Here is a 17,954-nt window from a genome sequence, read left to right as displayed (position 1 = left end):
TGTCTCTGATCTATGAACATGGGCTGTCTTTCTGTTTATCTGGGTCTTTAATTTTTTCAATAATGTTTCTGTAGTTGTCAGAATAATCATTGCACTTCTTTTGTTAAATTTATTCCTAAGCATTTTATTCTTTTTGGAGGCTATTGTACATTGAATGTTCTCAATTTCATTTTAAGCTTTTTCTTTGCTACCGTATAGAAATACAATTGATTTTTATGTATTGATCTTGTATCTTGGAACCTTGCTAAGCTTGTTTATTAGTTCTACTAGTTTTTTTTTTTTTAGTGGATTCCTTAGGGTTTTCTATAAATAAGATCATTTCATCTGCAAGTAGAGCAAGTTTTACTTCCTCCTTTCCAATCTGGATGCCCTTTATTTCATTTTGTTGCCTAATTGCCTTGGCCGGCTTATCCAGGATAATGTTAAATAAAGGTGGTGAGAGTCGACATTTTTGTCCTTTCTATATCTTAGGGGAAAATATTCAGTATTTCACCATTAAGTCTGATGATAGCTCTGGGTTTTTCATATATTTTCTTTATCAGGTTAAAGAAATTGCTTTCTATTCCTAGTTGCTTAGTATTTTTATCATGAAAAAAACATTATGTCAAGTGCTTTTTCTGTGATTAATGAGATATGTTTTGAAGGTTTTAATTTAATGTTTGCCAAAATCGGAAAGATTTGTTTAAATGACATGATGACCTCAGTCCAGACTTAGGCATGCTACGGGTAGGGTGAAGGTTTTGGAATGAATGAAAAGCTACAATAACCAAATTGTCATATGGCAGAGTGTGAAAAATGTTCACAAAGCAGCTGAAAGGTCAGATGCAGTCGTGTTTTAAAAGAATAGTACACTGTGACTAAGAATGCTGAGATAGCTCGCTCAATATAAGAAGATCTACTGGCATTATCTTTTAGAAGTCAAAAGAGGAAATCCTCAGTACTTATGATTATCTATTGCTGATTTAAAAAACATTTGGCAAAATTTACATTGATAATAATTCAATACATTGCAGTAGTGAAGCCAGCTATCTGCTAACGTAGCAGTAGCACCCTTAGGTTGACACAGAGAATGTATAACAAGCATTTCACTTAGCTCTGAGATACTTGAAACATATCTATTAAAATTTGGGTCTCATTATTTTCATTATTATAAGGGTTACTCAGTATTGTTCTTACAGTCTCAACACATGAAAACAAAAATGTATAAATATTGGAAAAGGAGACAAAAGTATTATTTTCACATGACTTAATTGTATACCCAGGTAATCCAAGGGCCAACTGGGAAATGGCTAGAGTGAGATTTCCTGTTAAAAGAACAAAACGTCAATACTTCTCCCATATATTAGCCATACAAAAGGGAGACAGCAATGGGAAAATGCATTTATAATGGGTAACATGACAAATAAAATAATGTTCCTGGAAATATGGAGACACCAGAAGTACTGATACCTGTCTGAAATGGTCCAAGGTAAGCTAAATAGCACAAAGCCTTAATAGGCCTTGAAAGTAGGGAAGTATGTCTCATGCCCCAAACTTTGAGGATTTTGCCATAAACACATAGTACAGATAAGACCAGATTTAATGACTTCACAAAAGCCAAATGATCATTCTTCTTCATGCAAAAGAATTTAGCACCTTGGCAAATAAGCAGAGAAAATCCTGGTGGGAGGCCAAATTAGAATTGGACCTTCTAATTTGGAGGCGCAAAGTGGGAGGGTGGGATAACTTTGTCTAGAGACCCCCTTCCCTTTGCAGAACGATACGTTCAGAGACAGCTGCACTGAAGACCTGAGAGCAGAGGTGATGGGACCTCATGTCAACGGCGGGACTCTCCCCAAGTGGCCCATCGCTTCCTTGGACGTCTGGCACTTTCTCCAAAACAGAGGCTTTGGCCCTCAGTCGACAGAACTCATAACCAAAAAAGACATTTATTTGATCACCTAAACAAAGTAACCATAAACAAAACTAAAACAAATGACGTATTGAATACATTTGCAACAGGATTAGAGGTAGAGCTAATATTGTTAACATTAATGTACAAGGACCCCTTACAAATGAGTTTAAAAATCACCCAGTAAAAAATGCACGAGTCTATATAAGTAGACAAGCAGTGAACACACACGCACGCATAGACAGAGGAACCAAGACATGAAAAGATGCTGCTCTTCATTCCTCATCAAAGACAGTTGTGTAAACACTGAGGATTCATTGAGTCTGTCATTTGACACATCATTTAAATGATTTAAATGCTGTAATACTGAAAAGAGTACATATATGACCGGTGGGGTGAAAATTGCAACAACTTACCCAGAGGGCAGTTTGACAGATATTCCAAAAGTCTTTCAAATGTCCTTTCCCTGACCCAGTGATTCTACTTCAGGAAATCGCAACTGTCCCTACACAGCATAGATTTAGTTTAGGAATGTTCCCCGTAGTGTGGTTTGCACGGTGAAAATTTGGAAACCATTTACATTCCCAACAGTATGAACTGGTTTAAAAGGTTAGAGAACTCCCATATAAATACCAAGGAGCGATTAAACTATGGCAGATGAATATTTGATGTTCAAAGAAGAGGTTCTTGATAAATTCAAAATCCATCTTAAAACATGGCTTTATAGACAGACATACACATGAGAGTCCAGCAGTGCTAACAGAGTTTTTCTCTTGGTAATGCATCTTTATTTTGTTTTACTTAGGAGCAAAAGGAATAAAAGTTTGTAAATAAAAACGGAACAAGTATCGTTTAGGAGAAGGTGGGCCACTTGAAATGGAAACCAGCTATTTTTGCAGGGCTGGTCTCAAGGGTCCATTACAATTTGCCCCAGTCAAAGAAAAAGTGTCAGTGTCCAGACTTCACCAAGGGAGGAATTTGTTTGGTTTGGACTTCATTCACTGTGTCAAGAGATCTACTTATTCTCTTTCTAAGTGGCTCTTCAAGCTTGAACTCAAAACAGGAAGGGCAGTCTCTGGATAATGCGCTGCTTGCTAAAATGCTTAGTGACTCGAGTCTGTTGCTTTTTACTGTGGTGCCTGTTGTTTGGACTGCAGTCAAATCAATCCTGAACAATGCACGGAAGCAAACAAAAGGAGGAGGTGCCAGCTCAGGATGGGAGAGGCTTCCCGGTGATGGACGTGTCATTGTCTGCCTCTTCAAGGCAGCCAGGACTTCTGCAAAGAGCAGCGGGGAGAGAGGAGAGGAGGAGGAATTTAAGGGGCCCTGGGTGGGCAGCCTGGCAGAAAGTGTGGAGCGGAAACTGCAATGCCCTTTCTTAACTACCCTCGGAAGTCACATACCATCACCTTCTTCGAACTCTCTTGGTCACAGAAGACTAGCCCTGATTCAGTGCAGGAGAAGGTTACACATGGGTACCGGCTGGCGAAGATGACTGGGGACCACCTTGGTGACTGCGACCAAAATAGGCCAGGTCCTCTGCATTATGTCTTTTCATTCTCACCTACCTTGTGGTGACATATGGGAAAGATAAAGCCCAGAAGCTGCTAAGTGACAGAGCTAGGATTTAAACTGAGGGCTTTCTTCTCCAAAGTCCATGCTATGCCCACTGCACAGCGAGCTCCCGGGCAGGTAGCTCTGTTTACATCACCTGGGACTTTGGAGGAAAGACACGAGGCATCAGGAGAGCCAATGGACTTGGCTTTGCAGGACTAGTAAATGCCTGAATAGGGGTTTACTCCCAAGACTAGTCAAGTTCCACTGGTAGTTTGAGCTCATAGGGAATATGGGAAGGGAGGAAATGAGATGATGTGAGTGGACGGGCTTGGAAATGAGCCACATGTTGGATGGGCAGGAAAGGGGTGACAGGCAGGAGAGCAGAAAAGAGTAAACGTGTTGGAACCAAGGCCAGAGGGGCCCTGCTTGAGCCAGGCGGTGGCCACTTTAAGGGGATGTAGGGCCTGTGGTTATGGAGACGAGGAGGGTATGTGGCAGTGATGAGGAAGATGGTTGCAGTGAAGTTGCGTGTAACGCTAGCGTGAGGCTACGGTTGGCATAGCCCCTGAGTCCAGGTGTGTCGGCTTCCCTGATAACGATCGGAGGAGCCACTTCTGCGCTGTCCAGGCTGTGACAGAGATTAGGTCCCAAAGGGCCCCCCCAGGCAAAGCTTTTGCACCTGGAAGAACCTTGAAACAGACGCACTACCTCCCTTGCACGTCTGGACTCTTCTGAAGTTAGGCTTGTTCCGGAAAGCACTCCATCCCTCCCTTCTGAGGTTTCTCACATGGAGAGCTCAGTGGATTTTAATTGTAACTTGTCTGTGATGGTTATATTTGCTTGGGAGAAACTGCACAAGCCCCTGAAGTTTCCTGCGGGACACACCTACTGAGGACGGCTGGACTGGGAGTGGGGGGAGAGTTCCTCTTTCAGAAGTGATGGTGCAGCCGAGGCGCTAGTACCTGCTTTTAGCTGTAGAGAAAATATTCCTCAAATGGAAACAGATGAAGAGGGCAAATGGCAAGCCTGTAGCTCTGGTGCTCTTCTTCCCCCATTAACCAAGGCTAAAAGGCAGGCCTGGAAATCCCTTTTCAAGAGCTGCCAGTGACACAGCTTCATGTTAATGTACTACAAGTCCTTACGGGCACACGCTTGAATTCATTTTTTCATCTGAATTTCTGAGGTCAGGGGACCCAGTGCAACTTTTAACTTGGCCAGCGTCTTGACAACCAGGCCGCTGGATTCTGAAGTATGCCATTAGTGGAATGTGTGCTTTTCATCTTTGTTCTCTAAATCTACTTTTTATTTGCCTGCATAAAGGGGAGAGAGTCCCTTTAATGTTGTGTGGATAAAAGCCACAAGAAAGAGATAAAGCATGGCCCACGTACTGGGCCCTTAGGGGTAGACAAGCAAGGAGTTCGGGAGGGCCCTTTTCACCAAAGAAAGGCACTAGTTGAGACAATTACAGACAAGACAATTGTGGTTTAATTTGCATTCATGGAGGACTGTCCCATTGTGTAGGAAGAGATTTTGGCAATGACAGATGAAGGCCGGTGTGCATCTATAACCCACAGTCTAACACGTGATGATGAAGACATAAATGTGGTTGTAAAGCTATTCGCTGCTGGCCCTAGACATTCACCAGAACCACCAGGCATGGCTTAAAGCAGAGTGTTTTGCCTGTCTTCCTGCTTCCTCCAAATTCTTTATCGAAAGCCAAGAACGCATTGCCCTTTGGATGATATGCAATTCACTCTGCATATATTTCTTTTCTGCCCTGGCGTTGATTTCAAGGGGCCCGATCGTGGATGTTCCCGCTGTGGCCTTTCTCATCTGACTGTGTCCCATTACTCCTACTTAACTACTTCTAAGACCAACAGAAGGCACAATTCATCCCTCTTCTTGTTAAGTTTGAGAATGTGGGTTTTTTTTTAAATTACCTCAGCAATAAGCACGATGAGAATTTTATGAAGGTGGACAGAGCCCTCCCTTTATCCTTTAAGTTCCAAAGCTGAGTTGAGGGCAGTGAGATCATTTTCCAGGGGGAGAAATCAGTAAGCCTTCACCTTTTTCCCTGACGCCTTACTTTGTCCTGAGCTTTCAACATCAAGCCACCGCACAGATGGGCAAACAGAGACTCGGGGCACCGGCAGCGGCAGCGTAAGGCAGCCCTGAGGGACGTTCCTAGTTATAAAATCCAGTAGAGTTTTCTAACATCTGTTAACGAGCTGCAATCCTGAGGCTAAATGAAAACCAAGCCCGGATAACTTTTACCTTTCATTCACAATAGGGAGAAGCTATTTTGACGTTTGTGTAGCCCCAGGGAGGGCTTGTTCTCCTGAGCTGAGATTTAAAGTACTATCGAATGTGCTCCATTGAGTCTTAAGGTTTGGGCAACGTTTTCCCAAAACGCGGCACATGCGGCACCCTGAAAACCACCCTCGCACACCCCAGGCTGCTCTGTGAAAGCACCTCACCTCACCTTCCCCAGAGCTTTATTCACATCCTGCAGTAAACAAGCCACACCAAAGGACTTAGACCACAAACAAAAGTCAAGGGGAGGTCCCTGGAGAGACCGGAGCATCCCCTCATTTCCAGATTTGGGGTTCTCTGTTCTGAGCATGAACTCTCTCCAACGTGCGGCTTCCCGTCGGTACGCCTTTTTAAGCAGCGCGATTTGTTGCTGTATGATTCTAAATGACCATCGCCCGCTAACAAAGCCATCCTATTTACACGTGGGCTGATGAGATAGAAAAATGGGTGGTTCGGGCAGATTTCATGAGGTCTAATAAATCTTTAGTAAATTACAGCTCATCCCCGCGTCTCCCCTTGTGCACTCTTTGTGTTGCTAATACACATTACGCCTTGGCTGGCTTCACACTTTCAGGCATCTCGGAGGTGAGGCCTGTACAAAGCTGCAGATGTGGAAACGGAGGAGGCGTTTGCACCGAATGTTACCCATTAACATCGGCGTGGCCCACAAAAGAATTTTACTCTGGTTCTCCGGACTCAGAAGAGCTCTCAACTCGCAACTTGGGAGCTTAAAGCAACAAGAAGAGAGATGGGGAAAAAAAGAAAAATAGAGGAGACTCCTGTCTCTCTGGTTAAAAAATGCATGTTTTCAGTTCCTTGGTCTAAAATATCCCGCGAGAGAGAAATGGGCGTGGCCTTTTAAATTACAACAGCAATACAGTTATAGAAGTTAAAAATTAGAGTACCAGTGATGAGAAGTGAAAAGTTAATTACCTTCTCTCCCTACATTTTGGTAACTCATGTTAAGTTCCTCACACACGGGTCAGGAAACTTCTAAGCATATGAAAGTAAAAGCTGCATGATAAAGAACCAATTTCCTTAATGCATAAAATACTCTTCTAAGTGAGTCAGAAGCTGAATAATGACGCTGGAAAAATGGACAAGGTGTAAAAAGCAGCAGCGTATAGAAAAGAGTGATCAGTAGAACACCGCCCACTCAGTGGAGTAAATATAATATTGAACAATGAGCCATCATACTTTTCCTATCAGATTGGTGCAAATGTATAAGCTTAATAATTCCCAGTGTTGTCAAAGATGCAGGGAAACAGATACTTTCTTTTAATTCTGGTGGGAGTGTGTATGTTTGGGCAGCAGTGTGGCTGCTCCCTGAGTGAAAATCCTTTGACTCAGTAACTCCCTCGTTGGGGTTGATCATACTAATGGGATCTGTACACTCCTACAGACACTCCCACTAGAGGGTCCATTGCAAACAACAGTAGCAGGATAAAAAGGGGGACATCTAGATTTGCATAAACAAGGGATAGTTTAAATAAAAATAGAGTCTCTATGAAGTAGACCCCTGTGCGTGTGTTTACAGACAGTCCGGACTTGCAATGGTTCAACTTACAATTTTCTACTTTAAGATGGTGTAAAAGCCATACTCATTCAGTAGAAAGCCATGCTTTGAATTCTGAGCTTTTCCCAGGCTAGTGATGCGTGGTACAGCCCTCTCTCGTGATGCTGGGCGGGGCAGCCACAGCTCCCAGCCAGCCCTGCCATCACCAGGATGAAAAACTGACACTTACAACCATCCTGGACCCAGACAACCATTCTGTTTTTTACTTTCGGTAAAGTATTCAATCCATTACATGAGATATCCAACACTTTATTATCAAACACGCTTTGTGTTAGATGATTTTGTAGGCTAATGTAGGTGTTCTGAGCACATTGAAGGGAGGCTAGGCTAAGCTGTGGTGTATGGTGGGTTAGGTGAATTCAGTGCATCTGTGACTTAACGATATGGGCTTGTTGGGTTGTAACCTGATGGGAAGTAGAAGAAGATCTGTGAGGTGCAAGCCTGGGGAAACAAAGCTGTGCGGGATATAATATCAAGGACTTTGACTCCCAGAGATTCCCTCACAGCAGATACCACCTGCCTCTGTATGACACATGCAGCGACCACATGGACCATTACAGGGGGCCCATCCCCTGGGCAGTCAGTAGAGCTGACCCTGATCAGACTTCGTGGGTCAGAATCTCAGGTCTACCACTTTACGTTGGTGTGAACCTGGGCAAAGTGCTTAAGCTAAGTCTTAAATAATCTATAAAATGGCAATAATCACGCCTTCCTCACACGATGGCGAGTATTAAATGAGACAATGTATGTAATGTGGTGCATACAGTGCCCAGATTCGTATTCCAGTCCAGACCCGGCTTCTGAACTTCAGAATCACGTAGTCGGCTGCCGATGTGCCACCTGCTTCACTGAAGCATCTCTACCTCTGCACTCTCAGGACTGAACTCTCAACCTCATCCTCCCCCAAACCTCTTCTAAAATCTGCTGCTGCCTTGACTCCTCCCTCTTGGTAGATAACACCCCATCCTTCCAGCTGCTCAAATCTGGATTCATTGATTCCAGATTTCTGTTGTCTTCTCCAAAAGATTTTCTATTATCATTTCTCCAAAGCCTGGGAACGCATGTGCGTGCGCGCGCGCACACACACACACACACCCACACACACACACACACACACAGAGTTCTCGCCAACCCCATCTCATCTCTCACCTAGGCCACAGTCCTCACTTCCTCAGTAGTTTCCCTACATCCTCCCCAGGCCCTCTCCACTCTATTTTCTAACAACCAAGCGATCTTAAAATAATGCAAAGCAATTATGTCACTCCCCTGCCTAAACCTGCCCGACAGCTCCAGAATGATTTAAGGATCAAGTCCAAAATTGTTTCCATGACCAACTACACGCTCCATGATTTGGCTTCCGCTAACCTCTCACGCTTCGCCTCCTGGCATCTGCCTAGTGATAACCTCCAGCCACGCCGGCCTTCTCTGTTATCACAGGCGCTCTTTCTATGGATGCTGTTTCTTCCAGATCTCTTTCATTTCTAGCATCCCTCTTCATGTCCCACTTCTTAATCTTGGGGGCCCAGATGAAAACTCTCTCACTGAGTTTCGTTGCACTCTGCAATCCTTCATAGCATTTATAACAATTTTAAAATGATATATTTAGTCACATAAATATGTTTAATATTCGTCTCTCCCCCAAAGATGAAATGCTCTATAAAAGCGAGAAATGGACCTCTTGTCTGCATTGGGTCTTCGTTGCTGCACACGGGCTTTCTCTAGTTGTGGCGAGTGGGGGCTACTCTTTGTTGAGGTGCGCGGGCTTCTCATCGCGGTGGCTTCTCTTGTTGCAGAGCACGGGGCTCTAGATGCATGGGCTTCAGTAGTTGTGGCTCGCAGGCTCAGTAGTTGTGGCTCACAGGCTCTAGAGCGCAGGCTCAGTAGTTGTGGCGCTGGGGCTTAGTTGCTCCGTGGCATGTGGGATCTTCCCAGACCAGGGCTCGAACCCGTATCCCCCACGTTGGTAGGCGGATTCTGAACCACTGCGCCACCAGGGAAGCCCTCTTGATAGCTTCTGTATTTGGAACTTAACACAGTGCTCAAAATAGAGTTGAGACTCAATAAGTATGTTTGAATGAATAAATCGCATGAAGGTATGACAGCATACTAAGCAGAGCTATCAAAGACTTGAGCAAGGTCTTACTTAATAAATGGTTCTCAAGTTGGGCTCTCCAGATCAGTTGATAATGATGCCGCTGGTGCCAGCGCTTGTACGCAATAGTTTCATCTGTAAAATGGGAATAAGTTCTGCCAAACTGTGTTGTTAAGAGAGTTAAATTGCAACATACGTGGAAAAGCACAGCACCGTGTAAACAACTGGTGCTCAATAAACGTTAGTATTCTTTCTTAGTCCCTATTGCTCTCCGGAAACTACGGCTATGCTATTAAAAAGGCAGCACAATAAACAGGCTATTTAGAAAAGTATTATCTACACTGAGACTTAAAAGCAGGAGGTGGAATTAAAGGCCTTCCCTTGACCAAAATGGAATACACAGGGTCTTTTAGGACTATTCCAACCAATTTCTTTGGAACAAACAAACGAACTTCCTTTGTTCTCTCTTTTCAACTGGATCTTAGCTTAAAAGTAATCAAGGAGATCTAAGCAACACTTAAACCCTGGTAAGTAGATAATGGTTTCCAGCAACTGTCAGAATTTCTGGAAAAGGAGAAGATCAAAAACTAAAAGGATTTTCTCCACCAAAGCTTCCATATATGGGCTCTCCCGTTGGGTAGTTACAAGAGGTAGGCGAGCAGCCTACATCTGCTGCTAAAAGATAAACTTAAGATAATGTGACTGAGTGTGGATCCCCCCGCACCATTAGACTTGTCAGACTACAGCTTCCCAATTTATGGGGGGAAACCACTGATATCTCATGGCTTCAGGAAATGTTGGCTGGAAACATGACCTCCTTGGTACAGGCCTTGCCATCATTTAACTATTAATTTAAGATTCAGCAAAGGGAGATAAGTTCAGATCTCAGTGAGGAAAATGGCCTTCGAGGTCTTTCATCTTTGTTGTTAATGCTAATGGCTAACAAGGGGTGCAAACCCTTCACCCACTTCTGTCATTTTTATGGCAAAGAGCAAATGGAACACTCTGGGGTGTGAAAGCCTGACCACCTCGGGGACTGTTTGCTCTTTTCTATTCCCACTGCGTTGGTCCGCTTCATCACCACCTCTGCACAGACATCACCTCTGATCATTGGGTGATTTAAAAAAATGGATTTGTGTGAGTTCTGAATGTCACCAAAATTAGCCCTTCATCACATGCTACAACTTTTTCTTTCCTTTACATTTTTGCGCTGACCTTGTACATGATATTTAAAAAATTTTTGGCTATGCACTATGCACGTTTAAAATTATGTTTTAGGTTTCTCAATTTTGATTTGGAGCACTTCTATAAGGCTTTAAAAGTCCCTTCCACAACAAGATCATAAAAAATAGTTTGCCTGGGTTGTTGTCTAAAATACTTCTGGGTTTTTTCTTTCAGTATTTAGATTTTCAATCAATTTGGTGTAGTACGTAAACTGATGCTCTGTTCTTTTCCTTCGATATCAATTCACTTGAACCAATGCTATCTCTGAAGTATTTAAAAAGTGGCGCCCTTATCATATTCAAAATTTATAGTTTAGGTGTATATTTAGTGTACAATGAAGTGTTTTTTGGTATATTCACAGTTGTGCAGTCATCATCACTAATTCCAGAACCCTGACACACGCTGAGGCTAATTCTGAACTTGTATTCAATTAAAAGTACTTGTGTCTGTTGGTGTGCTAGCACCAGAATCTTTGGACTAGTGGTGCTTTGCAATGCATTTTAATAGATAAATCAGTACATTAACTCTTATACGTTCTCTTTTCTGGAAGACAGGGAAGAATGAATTATTCGGCAAAGCATTAGTCATTTCTGGGATACAAGTTCCCAAACGTTTTCACTTTGGTGAAAACAGATTTTGAAGGTGCTTGATTCGCTTCGCCTGTTAAACCCTTACTGATTCAGATTCTATTAATTCAGAGTCCATAATTTTCTTGTTTATTTACCCATGAAAAGTAGCCCCCCTCCCTACATACTTGGCTTAAGCATTCAACTTTTGTTATCCTGTCCTCTTATTTAACAAGCTCATCACAAGCATCTTCTCTGTGAATTAAAGTTCAACCCTCCCGGGCTTCCCTGGTGGCACAGTGGTTGCCAGTCCGCCTGCCGATGCAGGGGACACAGGTTCGTGCCCCGGTCTGGGAAGATCCCACATGCCGCAGAGCGGCTGGGCCCGTGAGCCATGGCCGCTGAGCCTGCGCGTCCGGAGCCTGTGCCCCGCAACGGGAGAGGCCACAACGGTGAGAGGCCCATGTACCGCCAAAAACAAAAACAAAAAAAAACAAAAACAAAGTTCAGCCCTCCCTGTAAGTCTTCTGTGGCTAACATTTGTGTTTATCCCGACATCCCCACTTATTGAAATAGATGGTGAATGCCCAGCGTTTCCCAGGTGCTGGGTGCCAGGAGGTAAAAGGATGATAAAGACCAGGAGGTACTTCATAGATGAGGAATTCTTTTACAGAGAAAGTAAGCAAGTCTGAATGTCAGAAGCCTCACCGCCCAAGCCCTCATTTCTAACTTGAGGAGGCTTGTACTGAATAGACACTAGTTTCCATTCACTGAGGGTGAAGTAGCATCCCTCCTTCCATCTGTCCTCAGTCTATATCATCCATCTATCCCAAGCACAACCTGCAGCGACACAAGGATGATGGCGTCTGCATAATTGAAGCGGTTGGCCCCCATGCACCTGCGTCTGTCTGCGTTTCGGTGCAAACTCATCCCCTGTGCAGGTCGGAACTGCTGGTTTAAGATGTCACGTTCTTAGAGAAAAAGCAAGGCTCTGTTTCACTTGTTTGCCAGTCCCCGCGACAGCGCTGCACAGGTGGGTGCTGGCTCCCCGATGATAAAATAGTAATGAGCACCTAATTATGGATAATTGCATAATGAAGGGCACTCTCGCCTCTGCCAGTTCCCAGTCGCAGCTGGTACCTGAACCCTCTGCTTGTGGCAACAGGCTACTTTCTTCTTGAATCATCCGAGGGGAAAAGGCAGCAAGCCAGCACACCAGCATGGATTCAATTTCCCCCAACGAGTTGGTGCTTGATTCCCGTTTCTCCCGGGCAGGATGGGAACCTGACTAGTCATTCTCCTAATTATCCAGGGAGATTAGTGTGTGCACCCGGGCTGTGGACTAATAATAATGCCTTCCATTTGGAGAGGACCTTAAATATCCAGGCTACGTAACCACGCCCTCCTGGATTTCTGGTAACCAACTGCCCATGTGTCGTTCGGTAACTGCAGACACAGTGAGAGGCAAGTTTCAGCTCAGTGTTCCACGAATTTGCCTGTTTATACGAACCATCTTGGATGTTTATTAAACATATACATTTTCAAACCCCCATCGAAACCTCCTGAATAAAAATCTGATCCCAGATCTGCCACTAACCATGACTTGAGAAAGTCACAATTTTTGTTTGTCTGAGCTGTCTCAGTTCTAAGATGAGATGGAAAACTCCAAGATCTGAGAATGTGATTCTATGGTGCATTGCTCCACTGGATAGGAAGTGTTCCTTCACTGCTCTCCTAAAACCAACCGCCCATTCCTATGCTGCAGTAGCCGAAAATGACTACAAAGGCATCTCCAGTTCTACATGTTTTTTACTGTGTGACTTGACACTCCTTCCACTGAGGGGTGGTGACAATGTTCCCTTCCCTTGAATCTGGGTGGCCTCGTGACCAGAGTGGAAGTGACACTATTTGACTTCTGAAGCTAGGTCATGAAACGTGATACACCTTCCTCCTGGTTCTCTTGGGACGCTGACCCTCGGAACCCAGCTGCCATGCCGTGAGGAAGCCCAAACAGCCTGTGGTCATGAAGAGACGCCCATCCCACGGTCCTGGCTGAGCAGAAATTTGCCAGCTATGTGAACCAATAGCCATCTTGAACTGATAACAGATGACCACATGACAGTGAGTGTACGGGATGTATCAGAGCAGTGAAAACAAGATGAGTAGGTGGTGTCTGCCAAATTATGGACAACTTTCATGAGGGGATTGGATGTGGTTTAACTGGCAATAAGAAGTATACCTGATGGAGGAGTTTAGAAAATACTTGAGAGGCAAGGGTGATGGTAAAGGGGCCACTGCGTTTATTGCAACATGAGCTGATGAAGTCCAGAATTAGGTCCGTGAAGGTGGAAAAAGGGAGATGAGACAGTCAAGGGGTTGAAAAAAATTAGCAGGACACATATTCAGGGGAGAAAAGAGGTCGAGATTAACGCTGCCGATCCTTGAGCTCGCTCACAGCAAGAATACTGGTCCTCTTGGCAGAAATGGGAAAATTGGGAAACTGGTGTAGGAAAACTCTTTTCTTCTCACTTGTAATTTTAATCGAAGCATTGCTATTCATTATTTTTTAACTCTTTCTTATAAGCACCAAATTTTAATATCTAAGTCACTTTTGGGGGGAAAAACACATCATCAGACACCATCAAGAACTTCCCTCCAGAATAAAACAATGATGTTCATTCCTCCAAACAACAAGTCTACCAAAACCAAAACAATGAAAAAAAAAGCCCACACAGAAAAAAAGTAGCAAAACTCACATTCTAGGGGCTCAGCGCATTTAGCAGACTTTGCTGTGCTCTCCAGTCGTCCTTCAGCTGACTTTCAAAAAATAAAATATCATCAAAATATACATTTTCCATTTGCTCTTTAAAATTAAAAAAAATAACTTTAAAGGGAAAATGAAGGAATTCACAATCGATTGCCTCACTCATTTCGATGTCCCATGTAGCATGTGAAGGTCAGGATGGCTATCTGTAGCTCACATGATGAGGTGTTAGGCTAACTTGAGGGATTACATGTCAATTTTTCTTTCCCTTTTTCAGGCTTTCTGTGTTTTCTTCTTTAATTTTTTTTTTTTTTTTATCTCCTATCCTGTTTAGTCTGCTGTGGAACTCAGACACTTCCTAATTTCACCGGTGTTCATTTTTAGGGCTAAAAGGATAAGTGCTTATGTGCTAAGCCAAAGGAATGTTCCAACCAAGACTCTGATTTCCTAGGGGAGAATCACTTATTTATTAATTTTTAAAATTTTCATGTCTTGCTGAATCCTTTACCTCTCTACGGGAGAGGTCACCCTTAGCAAAGTACTGGTGATCATGTGATGCTCAGGGCAACAGAGTTCAAGACTTTGGAATAAAATGCTTAGAGAATGTTCTAGAATTTATTGTGAGATTTAGGTCTTTTCCTCTCTCCTCCCTCATTTTTTTTTTTTTTTCCAGCACATTACTTGTCACAGGCAATGTCCACTTCTCATCATTGGGCACCTAGTAGAGGAATGTTGAAGTCATTATCAAATGCATGGCCTGAAGCCCACGTTGGGTGTATTATTGGATACTTCCAAACTATAATACTTCAAATTAGGGAGGACAGAATTCAGCGGAAATGGCAGGGGACCATTATCTAAGAGCATTTTAGAGAGACTATCTCTTCTAGGGCACAATTAGTTTTTAAAACAATATTTCCTTTCAAAACTCTCCCCTTGGTCTGACTTTCCTTACTGTTAACTGACACTGTTTCTTCAAGATTGTTGCATACTCTGTGATGAACCTGGGATCTTTCTTCAAATTGTAGATGTCCCCAGTCATTTTGTTTAAAAATAATGTATCTTAAATTAGTGTTTAAATGGGAATTTTTGTATGTGTTCCAGGAGGTTCAACTGCCCCCTACATATTCTGGTGTAAACCTAGTTTTTCATCAGAAGTGAAGTCTTTCGATAGGTTCTTAAGAGGACTGTTACCCTCCTGTCCCGTCATGTAATTTCTGGCTAAAGTCCAACGTGAAGAGGAGAAAGGAGGCTATTTCAGTCATAACTTGTTTTAGTATCATAAATGGTCAAGAAGACTTCTGATTAGGGGAAAGAACAATGGAACTCTAATATCTAAAGAATGGAAAATCTACCTTTCATACAGTTTCACATCCTAATTCAAATGAACTAGTGATAAATGAACTGGAGATGCACTCTTGGAAGTTGAGAGCAAACTTCTGGGAGGAGCTTTATTAACAAGTTTGTCCTGAAATTTTATACTATCCCAGGAGTCTTCGAAATACAGATTCAGGGTAAGTCAGAAAGAGGTAGCATCCAGATCGATTCTAGATCCAAACATCATCATCTTGTTGGATTGGCGATAAACGTGAAACACAAATCATAGTGAAGTGCTTAGTTTTCAGCCCCCAGGATAGCCTTTAACTGTATCTCTCATTACAATGGACATTCTTACCTGTTGCTTAAAAAAAAATCTTGTCTTAAAAAGGGCACAAACACGTTTTAATCTACAGAATGTATCATCAGACCCTCTTATGGCTGCGTCGGTAACCTGTGCCATTCTTGGCTTCTCTCTTTCGGAATTTTTCTCTTTTTGGTCTGTTGTCATCTCATCGCCTCCGTTCCCCCAGTACTTGCCGGCTTGCTTTTATGATTCTTACACTTTAGACCTTCCCAAAGCCTCAAGCTTTGACACGCCTCTGTGCAGGTTTCCCTTGGACGTGCCCTTTCAATCCTTAGACCCTCCCCTTCAGTTCCTTGCCTTAGAAATCAGCCTCTTATAGAAATCTCATTTCTACTTTCCGGTCCACGTATCTTTAAGGTGGCTCTCATAGGATATGGTCAGAAGTACCTTCAAGCATTACCCCCAACACAAATGTGAAAATTAGATGGGTTTCCATTAGCGTTGTGACGTTGACACATAATGGACCCAGTGAGAGAGAAGCTAAGAAAGAGAAGCAGGATGGCCCCAGGCATTTTACTGTAACCTGTTGTCTGGAGCAGAACGCATCATTCTGAAAAGGGTGTGTGTGGTGGTTCCCCAGTCAAGTACAGAGATGGGAAGTCCCTGACGGTGTCAGGCATAGTCTCAGAGAGAGAGGGGGACTGGATGTTGGATGTGGCTTCCGTGCCCATTGGAGCCCATTTCATCATGGGGCCACCTGACATCAGCCACTCTCAGCTTGTTCATTAAAAAGTAACCTTAGCTGCTTCTCCTTCTGATTTCTCTCCCAATAAGAAGACTTGTAATTATGAATTGGCTTCATATGTAGGTTTGCCCACAAGGAAGGAATGAGCCGTCCACGCTGAGAGGTGAAGTTCTGGTAGACGACATCTCTCAGTGTAAATGATTAAGCTGGAACACGTGGTTTTAAAACTTCGTCTTTGGACCTTGATTCACGCATCTGTTCCTCAGCCCCAGGATGCTGAAAGAACAAGTTTCTGACCCCGCAAGGCTGGGAGCCAAACCTTGAACGTGGAAAGTCACCAAGTCATACCACCTGACAAAGCCTCATGGGAGACGGCTGTCCCACATACCATGGATGATGTTCTAACCTCAGAAGACGTTTTCTCCTTCTCCATATCCACAGGTGTCTTATGTTTGCTCTGTGTCAGATGCCTTTCACGAGAGAAAAGCTCAGTAAATTCACCTTGACTTGAACTTGACTCACCCTGTTGGGGATGGGAGATTTTTCCTACACCGGTTTCCCAATTTTCCCATTTCTGTCAAGAGGACCAGGATTCTTGCAGTGAGTTCAGCAGCATTCATCCCAACCTCCATAGCTCCTTTCCAGCCCGAAAATGTGCCCTGTGGGTTTTTTCAACCTCTTACCTGTATCATCTCTCGTACCTTTGTGAAGGTTCCACAGAATCAGTGGTTTTCAAAAGTTAAGCTTTTCCCACTGTGCATACGTAGTTTGCATGGTGATGAGGTTCTCACGGTGTTTACAGAAGGACCGCAGAAACATCTCGTAGTCCTAGACTTCCGGAAAAGCTCTTTTTGGCGGCTCCTCAAGGAGCACCCCAGTCTCTGAATCTTACACACCCTCCCCTGCACGGAGAGCATCACTCTGGCTAATTTCTTCCAGGGTATTTCTCCTGCCGCAGCACACAGCTTCAGAAAGGAGATAGCAGAGTTCCTGGCATCTTGTCACACCTGTTCCCTGCAGGCTGCAATCTGGGCTTTGTAGAGACAGGCAGCGCGTCGTACCCCTTCCTCTCCTTGTCTGGTTCCTAGTTTCTCTTCATCCCACTCCAAAATCTATCTTCTGTCTGGGGCTGCAGGATGTGAGGCCCATCTGGGAGCTTGGTCATACTCCAGAGGCCTTGGAGAAGGTCCACCTCACACTGTAAACATTCCTGTCAACTGCCACCCCTTCCTTGCATGGGTGTTTTGAATACAAAGGTCACCATTTTTCTCCCCTGAGCAGAACAGGGTCCTCGAGCAGACCCTGAGATGAGAGATGGGAGGCTTGCTGCTCTGGAGAAGAGCTTTCATCCATCCTCCACTGCGTGGTACCCACTCACAAAAAGTCCTCCCACTAGGGAAGGTTGAAGAGGAGGTATCCCTGAAAGGTTCCATCCTTGGCTGTTTATGACAACCTGGTGTGTGCCAGGTAAGATTCATTGCCTTCGGAACAAGATCTAAAGCCAAGTGCTGTGACCATTTCAATCATCAATGATCAAATCCAGGTACAGCGTCTGCATAACCGATCGTCCTTGTGTGGAAGGCGTGAGGGGCTGGCCATTCCTGT

The sequence above is a fragment of the Neophocaena asiaeorientalis genome, unplaced genomic scaffold (assembly GCF_003031525.2).
Source record: "Neophocaena asiaeorientalis asiaeorientalis breed wild unplaced genomic scaffold, Neophocaena_asiaeorientalis_V1.1 scaffold540, whole genome shotgun sequence".
Classification (NCBI taxonomy): domain Eukaryota; kingdom Metazoa; phylum Chordata; class Mammalia; order Artiodactyla; family Phocoenidae; genus Neophocaena; species Neophocaena asiaeorientalis.
This window is presented reverse-complemented; position numbering follows the sequence as displayed.